This window comes from Rhipicephalus microplus, chromosome 6 (genome assembly GCF_043290135.1).
Source record: "Rhipicephalus microplus isolate Deutch F79 chromosome 6, USDA_Rmic, whole genome shotgun sequence".
Lineage (NCBI taxonomy): Eukaryota > Metazoa > Arthropoda > Arachnida > Ixodida > Ixodidae > Rhipicephalus > Rhipicephalus microplus.
In genome coordinates this window covers 90611595-90623983 of record NC_134705.1, presented here as the reverse complement: position 1 = coordinate 90623983, position 12389 = coordinate 90611595, and the positions used below count along the sequence as shown (strand labels likewise).

The 12389-nt window shown below is 45.8% G+C and overlaps 1 protein-coding gene across 1 annotated transcript in view; it reads right to left on the bottom strand.

The window, feature by feature from the left end:
- The window catches only part of LOC119167489 (lysine-specific demethylase 3), a 90215-nt gene that overhangs the window by 10953 nt on the left and 66873 nt on the right, over positions 1-12389 (bottom strand). The window lies entirely within an intron of this gene.

The window sequence follows — 12389 nt, the reverse complement described above, 5'->3', positions numbered from 1 at the left end:
AGAAGCTGGGCTCACGAGAGAAGAGTGAGAAGAGTTTCAGGCACCAAACTCTTGGGTTGGGCGATTCATGAGATGCAAAGGATTTTCTTTCCGGTGGCGCACACCCTCAGTCAGAAGTTTCCAGACGAGTTCGAGGACAAGCTTACAAACTTTCAGGGCATCGTGAACCGGCTTCCGGAGCAGAACAACTACATGATGAGGCAGATTGACAATGCCGATGAGACCCCTGTGTGGTTTGATATGCCTTCAACGACCATGATCATGCAGCGTGGCGCCAAGGATATGAAGCTGTTGCCCACTGGCAACGAGCACTTGCGCTTGCGACTGTTTATGGCTGGATGCTTTCCGCCTGACGTTGTTTGCCAGATTCCATGGTGGAAAATGCTTTTAAGAAATGTTACATCAGGAACTCGCTGTATGGCACGAAAGACAACGCACTGTGGGAAGCAACCAGCGACAAATTCTCGTCTTCAGAAGACAGTGGTGCTTCGTCTAACGAGTAGACAGTGGTGCTTCGTCTAACAGTTGTGATGTTGGTTGAGGGGAGCTCCGACGATCGCGGTGTGGTGCGCCCAATTCGTAAATAAATGTCGTTTGGCAATTTCGGGTTGTTTGCCTTTTTTTTTCGATAATCTGAACTTAGGGATCGGCCTGTATTCCCACTCGACCTATAGTCCGGTTTATACAGTAGTATGACAAAACTACGCTACAACAAAACTCACGGGGATTGTGAAAAAGTTCGTTGTAGTGGGAATAGGCAGAGAGTACGGTGGGCCAGGGAGCTCAGCCATCCTGATGGTATGTGGGGTTTAACATCCCAAAATCACCATATGACTATGAGAGACGCTGTAGCGGAAGGCTCCGGAAATTTCGACCACCTAGGGTTCTTTAACGTGCACCCAAATCTGAGCACACGGGCCTACAACATTGCCGCCTCTATCGGAAATGCAGCTGCCGTAACCGGGATTCGATTACGCAACCTGCAGGTCAGCAGCTGAGTACCTTAGTCACTAGACAACCGTGGCGGGGCGAGCTCGAGCTTCATCTGGGCAGCATAATGGGGGTAGAGCACCCCCTGGCGCGGACCCGGGTTATTTTTTTAGAGCTTGGCTTATACTTTTGTCACACTACATCTGCTATGTCATTCGTTGTGAATGACATTAGGTGTAAATGTCATTTTTCTTGTTGCTACATGGGCATCGTAAATTACAATCACACCTAAAAACATTCACAGCAGCTGTGTTCACGGCGTTAATGTGTTCATTGAACTCATGGAAGCGAGACATTTGTTTGATCATCAACAGGCGCTTGACAACAGATCACAAAATAGAAATCTTAAAGCAAGTGTAAACCATGTTCAGATGTTTATTAAAGATTGTGAACTTTTCAGTAACATTTTGACGTGCAACATGTCATTTCACGTAGCCGTTTAGACCCGGATTGCAAGATCGCAACGGCATTAATTTTCAAGGTTATTCACTGCTAATGACATTACACGTGCCTTGTGACAGAGGTTAGGCTCTCATCCAACGCTAACGGGCTGATGGCCATACTGTCTTGCAACTATTCCACATGGAGCTGTTTATGCCCGCTTTTTTTCATTTCATGCTTTTAAAATTCAGAACATGGGGCAGTGACACGTAAAGAGTTTGGTGCTGTTGTTATATAGAGATGAAGTCCCAGGATGACAAAATTCCGGGATTTGCACGGCTGTTGTGCGAAGCAAGTATGGTATTTACGCGTACGCACAAGAGTGAAACAGCTAAAATATCATTAGGAGCAATTTCGGAAACAGGAAAATGTAACTTTTGGAGCACTAAAATTCAAATTCGAAGCAAATTACAGGAAAAGAAATTTTTTTTTTATCATGAAAGACAAATTGGAGCAGTGTATAAAAATAAGGCTTATATTAAAATATATATATATATATATATATATATATATATATATATATATATATATATATATATATATATATATATATACTCGATTATATATCCAGAATATATATATATGTGTGACGTGACGCTATCATGACTGGGTGACATGGCCTGGCTCATACCCCATGTTTATTCCATTCTGACTTCTTCCTCCTCTTCCTCTACCAACCATCGCTTCATACGTCACATATATATACTCGATTATAATTGAGTATATAAATATATATATTCTCGATTATGTGAATACAAAGGAAGCACGTAAAATGCTCGTGTCATGCTCAATTCCTATGAACCAAAAACAATATAAAACTGATAATAAACGGACACTAAAGTCATATACAGTAGAACCTCATTAATTCGAACACACTTAATTCGAACTTCCGGGTAATTCGAACTGATGCTGTGATCCCGTCAAAGCTACGTGTATTCCAATAGGTGAAAATGCCTGGTAATTTGAACACCCAAGCACTTCTGACGGTTAATTCGAACATACCGCTGTTGCAAAGGCGAGACCCCAACATGGTCCTGAAGGCACCACTACTTCGAACTCCGCCTCAAAGGTCTCCAGCAGTTTGGTAGCATGTGTTACTCAGCTCGCATTTGCTTCTGCGCAGAGCTAATAGACAAGCGGACGAGATGACAAGGACGAGTTAAGACAAAGTTTATATACAGCATAGAAATACAGGCGTTACATATTCGGCACTGGGGCCAACAGCTGTTACGAAGCGCACCACCGACGAGGTTACAAAAGGCGCCACGAAACTCGCCACTTCCAAAGGCACCGGCCCCTCCGACTGCAAAAGGACTTGAAGCAACGAGAGGCTTCTCTGACACATAGGTCTACTGCTGGCGACGCGCCGCAGGGCTTTTTTTATAGGCACCGGGTGGATCCTTTCAGTCACCAAACGTCCAACCAGAAGCGCTGCTGGCCGTGATGTCAGAATCCTCCAATGGGGACCCGCCGTGGCGCGTGGTTGCACCCAAGGACGAGGGATGTTCCCACGCATTGCGTGAGACTTGCCAGACTGGAAGGCGCTGCTTGCTTCATCGGGCTCGTGGGCTGAGGGAGTTCTTTGTGCGTTGCGCGACAGACGGGCGCCGCCGCTTGATGACGTCGTTGAGTTGATCGCGTCAGGCGGGCTCGAGCGCTGCCCTTGACACAGATTGCATTTGCAGAGGCATTGACGTTCGGTGTCGACCTCCCAGGCGTTACACAGCGCTTCGAAAATGCTCTCAGCACCCCGCCCGATCCCGCGGCGACACCTGCGACACCTCAGCACTGCCCACGAAGGAAAGAAAAAGGAAAGAAAAGGCTGCGGTGGAATGTATGCTTTTTCTCAAATGCCGATCTGCGACCCTCCCATGTCATGCTCCTCCCTTTTCCGTCCCTGCCATGTCTTTGTCTTGCCTTTCAGTGCCAAGCGTGAAGAAAGAGGAAAAAAAAAAGAAAAAAAAAGCTGTAACAGAGTGTTGGTTGCCTCTCAAATTCCGATCTGCTTCTCTTTGCGTGGAGATGCTCCTCCTTTCTCGTCACGTGCTGGCTACGCTGCGGCAGCGGCGCAGAGTAGCAGCGGATATGCAGTAGTTTTCGTCGTATTTGGTGTGAGTAGTTGACTAGGCCTGATTAGGCGGTGTGCGTTCATTTTGCAAGCGTCACGGCGAGCCGAGGAACTTATCGCCCACCAAAGGACCTTAAAACGAAAGTGGAAATTCTGCACGAAGTTGAGAACAGCGTTCCTTTCAAAACGAAAATCGCCAAGAAGTATGACATCACCAAGAGCACGCTGTCAACATACATCAAGAACAAAGACTCTATTATTGCTGGATATGAAAATCTGCAAATGAAACTGTCATCATCATCATCATCATTTATTTTACTCTTAAGGGCCTCTATCGTGGCATTACATAAGGGGGGGGGAACAATCCAAGTACAAATTTCAATGAAAATGCAGTTCATGGTTACAGTTTTTGAATTACTAAAACGTACAGGTAGCAACAAAAAACAAAAAGAAAACAGAGCATGTCAAACGAAATATTGAACAGTCAATTCGCGGTCCAAAATATACAGGCGGCAGAGAACAAACAACAAAGAAAGACAAACAGCGATTAAGAGTCAAGGGTAGCTAGTAATAAATCTCTAAATTTAAAAGCAACTTTTTCGCTGACAATAGCATCCGTCAAACCGTTCCACTCATCGATAGCCGTAGGAAGAAATGATTTATTAAAAGCGTTAGTAGAACCAAACAGACGTTGGATACTCAGGAAATTAAATAGGCGACGAGATGTTCGGACAGGCGGACGTAAAAGTGAGCCATGTAGGTGAGGAAAGCTGTAGTAAAGTTTGTGAAAGAGACAGAGACGTGAAATTTTGTGTCGAGCTGACAAAACAGGGAGACCGAGGGATGATTTGATTTGACTGATGCTTGCTCGTTTGTCGTAATTTGCGGAGATGAATCTGGCGGCACGATTTTGGACGGATTCAAGAATGTTAATTAGGTATATCTGATGAGGGCTCCAAATTGCAGATGCGTATTCCATTTTAGTACGAACAAAAGTTTCAAAGGCCAATTTGCGAAGGCTTGCAGGTGATAATGACAATGATCTCCTAAGATAGCCAAGAGTTTTTGAGGCATCGGCAGCTAGTTTGGTAATATGCTCGGTCCAGGTTAGTCTGCTTGTAATTACAACGCCCAGGTATCGGTAAGAATCCACTTGGGATAACACTGTTGAGTTTAATGAATACGGATGGATGACGTTAGTGTGTTTTCGTGAGACAGGCATGACCTTACATTTGGAAGTATTCGGCCTCATCATCCACTGGGCGCACCAGTTATCAATGATGTGCAAATCTTGCTGTAGTATTAGCTGATCTTCGGGAGTTGATATACGATGGTAGATGACGCAATCGTCAGCAAAAAGCCGAACCGTTGATGAAATGCCGGAAGGAAGGTCATTTACGTAGATTAAAAAGAAGGAGCGGGCCGAGAACCGAGCCCTGACGGACGCCAGAGATTACTGGAGTAGTATCAGAATGGGCACCACCGATAACAGTGAATTGCGACCGGTGGGTTAGGAAGCACTTAATCCATGATAAGGTCAGAGGATCGAGGGAAAGTGAAGAAAGTTTGTTGATTAGTCGTTGGTGAGGGACGAGATCGAAGGCGTTTGAAAAGTCGACAAAAATAACATCAGCCTGAAATGACGAATCAAGGTTGAGATGAAGATCAGTCGTAAATTCAAAAAGTTGAGTTTCGCATGAGAGCCCTGAACGAAAACCATGCTGCTTATGAAAAAAGAAAGAGTGATCATCGAGGTGACGAGCAACATGTGAATATATTATGTGTTCCATAAGTTTGCAAGCGATGCACGTTAGTGAAATGGGGCGATAGTTAGATGGGTCAGATCGCTTGGCAGACTTGAAAACTAGTACAACCTTCCCAAGTTTCCAATCATCTGGGATGAAACCTTCAGAAATGGACTGTTTAAAAATTATCTCCAAAAATTTGCTAGAAATGCTATTAGTAGCCTTTAAAACTTTGGCAGGAATATTGTCAGGTCCGGGGGAGCTGGATATTTTTAATTTCTTTATCAGATTGCTGATGCCTTCGAAGGTAATGTCAATGGGCGGCATTTGTGAAAAATTAGATCTCGGCATGACTGGAATACTATGAAGTGGTTCAGAAGTGAAGACTGAAGTGAAGTAAGTATTCATAACGTCCGCCCGCTGTGGGAGAGGAACGTGAGAACCATCGGAGTTGGTTAAGGATATATTGTGCGTGTTATTATTAGGGTTGAGAAGTTTCCAAAACTTCTTTGGATTAGTTCGGGCAATATTAAGCAAGTCATCATGAAAAAATTTCTTTTTGGAGCGCTTCAACAAGTGAGTGTATTCACGAAGGCATGCGAAATATCTGTTCCATTTTGATATTGACTCAAAAGTTTTTAGCAGCGCGAAAAAGACGCTTTTTCTTTTGAGATAGTTTCTTTAGGGGATTAGAATACCAGGGTCGCTGAGCATCGCCTGGAACACGAATAAGGGGGACGTGGTTATCGATAAGGGTTAATAATTTCCGCTTCTGAAAGCTCAATGTATGACATCCGCTTCTGAAAGCTCAATGTATGACAACATACGGACACTAAAGTCGTATAAGAATTTACGTCAGAGTAAAAGCTCAATGTATGACAACATTTAAAATGACAATATTATCAACAACAGTGCCCTACTTACCGAGTTACTAAAATAAGTGAACAAGAGCCGCAGTAGGACATCTTCAAAATGATACCAATGACATCAGACAGACTGCCTACAATTATATACGTCAAAGTGAAAGCTCAATGTATGACATTTAAAACGACAATATTATGAAGTCTTGGTTTGGATTACCTTTTATTAGGCCCGAGGAACCGGCAGCCGACAGCTACGATGAATCAGCCAAGATGATGATGCTATGCGACAACGATGAGGATACATGAGCCACACATGATAATGATGATAATGTACCGGTGAAGAGGATGCGTATACTAAATGCCCACACCAATTCCCCCCACGTGAAAGCGGCCAGCCTGGCCACGGCAAGTCAAGGGGACGAAGAACGTTGCATGAAGGGCTTCATATGGGAGACATGGACGACTTCTGTAGTTCGATAACGGCAATCTGCTGGGGCTACAAGTGGCGTCACCCGATAATTCACTGGTGAACGTCTCTTCAAGAACTGTGTACGGCCCGATAAACCGAGGCTGAAATTTGTCACACAAACCAGGTGTGCGAACAGGCGTCAAAAGGAGCACTTCGTCTCCAGGTTGGAAGGATACAGCACGATGCGATTCATCATAAACTAGCTTTCTGTCTTGCTGGCGGGCTTCAGTGTTTATACGAGCACGTTGGCGGCACTGTGCGAGTCGTGAAACGTATTCCTCTGAAGAGGATGGAGATGAATTCGCTTGGCAGGTGAAGAAAGAGACGTCCAGGAAAGAAGTAGGGGAGCGTCCATAAACTAGGTAAAATGGCGAGTAGCCGGTTGTCCGCTGAATGGCCGTATTGTAGGCGAAAGTGACGAATGGTAGAACAACGCCCCAGTTTTTGTGGTCTGGTTGAATATAGGCAGCGACCATGTCAGCAAGAGTGCGGTGGAATCGCTCAGTGAGGCCGTTAGTCTGGGGATGATAACTAGAGGCAGTCTTGTGAGTTGTGCCGGAGGCGTGAAGAAGTTCGTTCACTAGTTGTGAAAGGAAGGCCCTTCCACAGTCACTGAGCAACACACGTGGAGCACCATGACGCAGTATAATGTCTCGGAGGATGAAATCGGCAATCTTAGAAGCTGAACCAGTAGTAACGGATGCCGTCTCGGCGTAGCGCGTCAAATGGTCAACGGCTGTTACTATCCACCGGTTTCCAGCAGCACTGACTGGGAGGGGGCCATAAAGATCGACGCCTACAACTACGAATGGTGTGGCTGGGCACGGAAGAGGCTGTAGTGTACTGGCGGGAGCAGATGTTGGTAGTTTTCTACATTGGCAGGTAGTGCAGGACCCGATGTACCGAGCTACACTAGTGGTAATGCCTGGCCAATAAAACTGACTTCGAAGGCGATCGTAGGTTTTATGGTAACCAAGGTGACCAGCAGTCGGATGGTCATGAAGCGCCCTGAGGACTTCGGACTGAAGCGATCGGGGTAGAACGGAAACCCAGCGCTGACCGTCAGGATGGTAAATTTTGCGGTACAGCACCGAGTTGACCAGCTTAAATTGCGAGAGTTGGCGACGGAGCCTTGCAATAGGTAAACGGGAACTGCCAGTGAGGTAGCCTATAATACGTCGACAGTATGGGTCAGCCAACTGTCGAGAAGGAAAATCGTGGGGGTCATCCGAAGGCAGCTGGTCCATAGAGGCGAGAGAGTAGTAGTAGTAGTAGTACAAAACTTTATTATATACATAATCCAGACAGGCTTGAACTCCAGTGCCCCGAAGAATATACGGGGTGGAGAGCGAAGTCTGTCCGGCAGGGTGGTGCCCCTATTCCAAGGCCCCACTGGCGCGAGCCATCCGTTCAGCTCTTTGAATCAGTCCTAGCTGATCCACTAGGGCTAGGCTAGACAGCAGCGCCTCCCATTCCTCCCACGTGCCAGTGGTGTCATGCTCTTCGTCGTGCTCTGCACACTCCCACGTGATGTGAAAGAGTGTTGGGGTGGCTCCACACCACGGGCACATATGTCTGTACGCCGTGGGGTAGATGAGGTGAAGAGTGTGCAGATTTATGTAAGTGTTAGTCTGTATTTTTCTTAGCGCTGTTGCCTCCGCAGCGCTGAGCTTGCTGTGAGGACGTGGATACAGCTGCCTATTTTCTCTGTAGTACTTTAAAATTGTTGCGAAGCAAGGGTCCAGGGGTGTAGGGTCATCACTTGCATTGGCTTAAGTGGCTCGGTGATTTGTGAAGCCTCGAGCCGCCTTATCCGCGCGCAGGTTCCCTGTCACACCCTCGTGCCCCGGTGCCCAAGTCACAGCCTGTACGTATTTCACTGTGGGGTCCCATCCTTTCCCAACCAATATACGGAGTGCTCGTGCTCCAATTTTGCCCTTTAGATAGTTTCTGCAAGCTTTTTGCGAATCTGAAATGATTGTTAATGGAGCGTTTCGCGTCCATCCCTCTTTTATTGCGAGTGCTATGGCAACTTCTTCTGCTTGTGTTGTCGACGCCTGATCTATTGAAGCGCAGGCTGTAATTTTCCTTCTATGGTCGGTGGCTACACACACATATCTCTTTGCATTGGTCTGATAAGGCGCGGCGTCAGTGAATCTGGCCGTGTTCAAAAATCTTGTCTTTTTGTCTATGTAGTCAGCCCTTGCCTTTCTTCTTCCAGCATGCAGAGTAGGATCCATGCTGCTTGGTATTGGCAATACGGTGTACCATTTTCTGAATTCGCTTGGTACTTCTTTAGTTTCTTGGTGTGTTTGCAATAAAGTATAGCGCCCTAGTTTTGTTAGGACTGCTCTGCCCGTTGGGGTCTGGAGAAGGCGATTTTCTTGCGCTAGTAACTGGGCCTCGGATAATTCTTCAATTGTGTTATGAAGACCAAGCGCCAGCAGCTTGTCGTTTGAAGTATTCTGCGGTAATCTCAGGGCTGTCTTGTAGGCCATTCTAATTATTTGGTTTGCTTTTTCCTTGTCTTCCCTGTTCATAATTTGATATGGAAGCGAGTATGTAATGCAACTGATGACGAGGCTTTTGACCAATTTTAGGGTATCTTGTTCTCTCATGCCTTTATGGTTGTTTGTTATTCGCGAGATCATGCACGAGATCTGCTGTACCGATGTTTTAAGTTGATTTAGTGTGTGCAGACATCTCTGATTAGCTTGAAGCCACATCCCTAGTATGCGTACGGTATCTTTCTCCGGAATGACATTTCCGTCGAGCTTGACTTCCAACTTTAGATTCGGGTCGATCCTCCGTGTTTTTCTCTTCCTGAAGTGAATGAGCTCTGACTTTTCGGCTGAGCACTGAAGACCCCGTATCCTTGCGTACTCTTCTATGGTGTTAGCTGCCTGTTGTAACCTATCTTCTTTTTCCGCTAGGCTGCCTGTGGTTGTCCATACCGTAATATCGTCTGCATATATCGCATGTTGTAGACCGGCAATATCTTTGAGTTTTCCTGCAAGGCCTGTCATGGCGACATTGAAAAGTGTCGGTGAAATGACCGCTCCTTGGGGTGTTCCTTTGTTTGGAGGTTTAATGATGTCGGATTCGTAATCTCCCAGCTTGATTGTTGCAGTCCTGTTACTAAGAAAACTTTTGACGTAGTTGAACATTCGTTCTCCACAGTTAGCTTCCTCCAGACCTTCTAGTATTGCTTTGTGACTGATGTTATCAAAGGCTCCCTTCATGTCAACTGCCATAACGACGTTTTCCCCAACCTTAGAGATGTCCATTAATCCTTGTTCTTTTAAAAGTAGTAGAACATCTTGCGTAGAAAGGTGTGAGCGAAAGCCAAACATAGTTTCGGGCATGAGGTTGTTCTTCTCGAAATGGTTGAGGAGCCTGGTGTTCACCAGTTTTTCAAAGATTTTTCCTAAGCAGGACGTGAGTGAGATAGGTCTCATGTTCTCAATGGCAAGTTTTTTTTCTGGTTTAGGCACCATGACCACAATCGCATGTTTCCATTCTGGTGGGACAGTTCCAGCCAGCCAATGTTTGTTTATGTATTTAGTGAGAGCTTCAATGGCTTGGTCATTTAGGTTCCCGATCATACCATTGGTGATTTTATCTGCACCCGCGGCTGTGTTCTTCTTGTTACTAAATATGGCTGCTCTTATCTCAGCGTCCGTAAAAGGCTTGTCTAAATCAGGTTGCGGTGATCCTTTATACCTTCCTTGATATGAAGGCGTCGCTCCGTCTTCCCCAAAGCATTTTTTATGCATGGCTTGAATGAGGTCCTCTTTTGTACCTGGGTATAAGTGCAGCAATCGTTCAACGGCTTTACTGTTTTCATTTTTTGTCTTCGTGGGGTCTATCATGGCTTTCAGTATGTTCCATGTTTTGGCCGTACTCAGCGTTCCGTTGAGTGAATAACAGAAATTGGCCCAATTAGTTGCAGCTAATTGATTGGCGTAATCCTCTGCGCGCTGGGTGATATCTTTGATTTTTTCTTTCAATTCACGGTTACGTTTCTGTCTTTTCCATCTTTTCGTAAGGCTTCTTCTTGCTTCCCAAAGATGTAGTAGGTGTGAGTCAACCTCAGGGGCATTGCTTGATCGCATAATTTCTTTACTGTACCTTTCTTTTTGACGCCTAATTTCGTCACACCAATCACTCAAGCTTGTTATATCTGAGGCAGTCAACCTTTGTTCCAGTGATTTTCTGAACGCATGCCAATTAGTTATTTTGGCAACGCCAATCTTTTTACGTATCTGATCTGTGTGTATAGTGGTGCATAATATGTAATGATCACTGCCTAGATTTTCTAGAGTGTTGTGCCATTCCACCTCTTGACAATTTTTGCACATAGTTAGATCCGGTGTCGTGTCTCCGGAGTTACTGTTTCCTAGTCTTGTTGGCATTGCTAAATCCGTCAGGAGTGTCATACCTGTAATTTCAATTTGCTGGGCTATGTTTCTGCCCTTGGCATCCTGAATGAGGTATCCCCAGCTTGGGTCTTTTGCATTGAAGTCCCCCCCCACTATGAGTGTGTTCTGCTTCACTAGTTTTGCTGAATCTTCAAATAGTTTGTCGAAAGTTGCCTTTCTTTGTCGAGGTGGGCTATAAATGTTCAGGATGAAAATGCTTTTCTTTTTCTTCTCTTTATATAGGATTTCCGTAATAATATGTGGGATTTCGATTCCTTCTATTGGTTTATGCTGTTTGCGGTTATGGATTTGTGGACTAATGTCGCCACTCTCCATTCGTTGTTATTATTCACAGCTTCACCGTGAGTGTCATAACCCTGCATGCTTGGCCTTATTCCCACCTCTTGGAGAGCTATCACAGCAGGTGGCCTCGGCTGCATGGCCGCCAGCTGTGAAAGCTGTTCCTTTTTTCGTCGGAATCCCCGGCAGTTCCACTGCCATATGTCACACTCTTCCGTAGTTTTTCTTAGTCGCTTATGCATTGTCAGTATCCTCTTGCGTCATATTAAGTAGGCCCGGCCTGTTGTATGCCTTATCTGCTTTTTCCCTTATGTGGCTGCTATCGGTATGCTTTCTCAACGCCTTCGTGAGTTCTATCTGTTGCGCTTGAATTTTTCTTTCCAACACGTCGAGTTTTTTGTCTACCTGCCCCATGACCTGTTCAACGATGGAGGAACTATTTCTTTTACGGCTTCTTTCAGAATAGCTATCGTCACTACAGTGTCGCCGTTCAATATTGATACGCTTTGTTGCTGTTGCTGCTGCTGTCCCGCCAAGGAAGATTGAGTGGGTTTCTCTTGTGGTTGTTGCTGCTGCTGCTTTTGTTGGCTTCTAAGTTGCCTATTTTCTCTTTCTAAATCCCCCATTCTTACACGCATTAACTCTAGTTCTCGCTCGAGTCGCGCGAGCTGTGTGTGGGTTGATTGCGCTTGGTTTGGAGGAGGTTGGGAGGCTGCCGCTTACCTTTAATTTCTGGCGGTGGTGGTGGTGGTGGTGGGGGTGGTGGTGGTGGTGGTGGTGGTGCTGCTGCTGCTGCTGCTGCTGCTGCTGCTGCTGTTGTTGTTGCTGCTGCTGCTGCTGCGGCTGCTGCTGCTGTTGCTGTTGGTGGTAGTGGTGCTGCTGCTGTTGCTGCGATGTCTTCTTGAGCTTCTTGTTCTTGTTCGTCTTGCTTTCTTCTTGCCAATTGCCTTTGGGGCTGAAGTGGTCTCGGGAATTCAGAGGCGAGAGAGGAAACCACCGTAGACGTGGACTCCGAAGGTGTGTTCTGCAAATTGATGGCGGAAACCCCGAGTGAAGTCGCTGGTAGTGGGCAGCGAGAAAGAGCATCGGCGT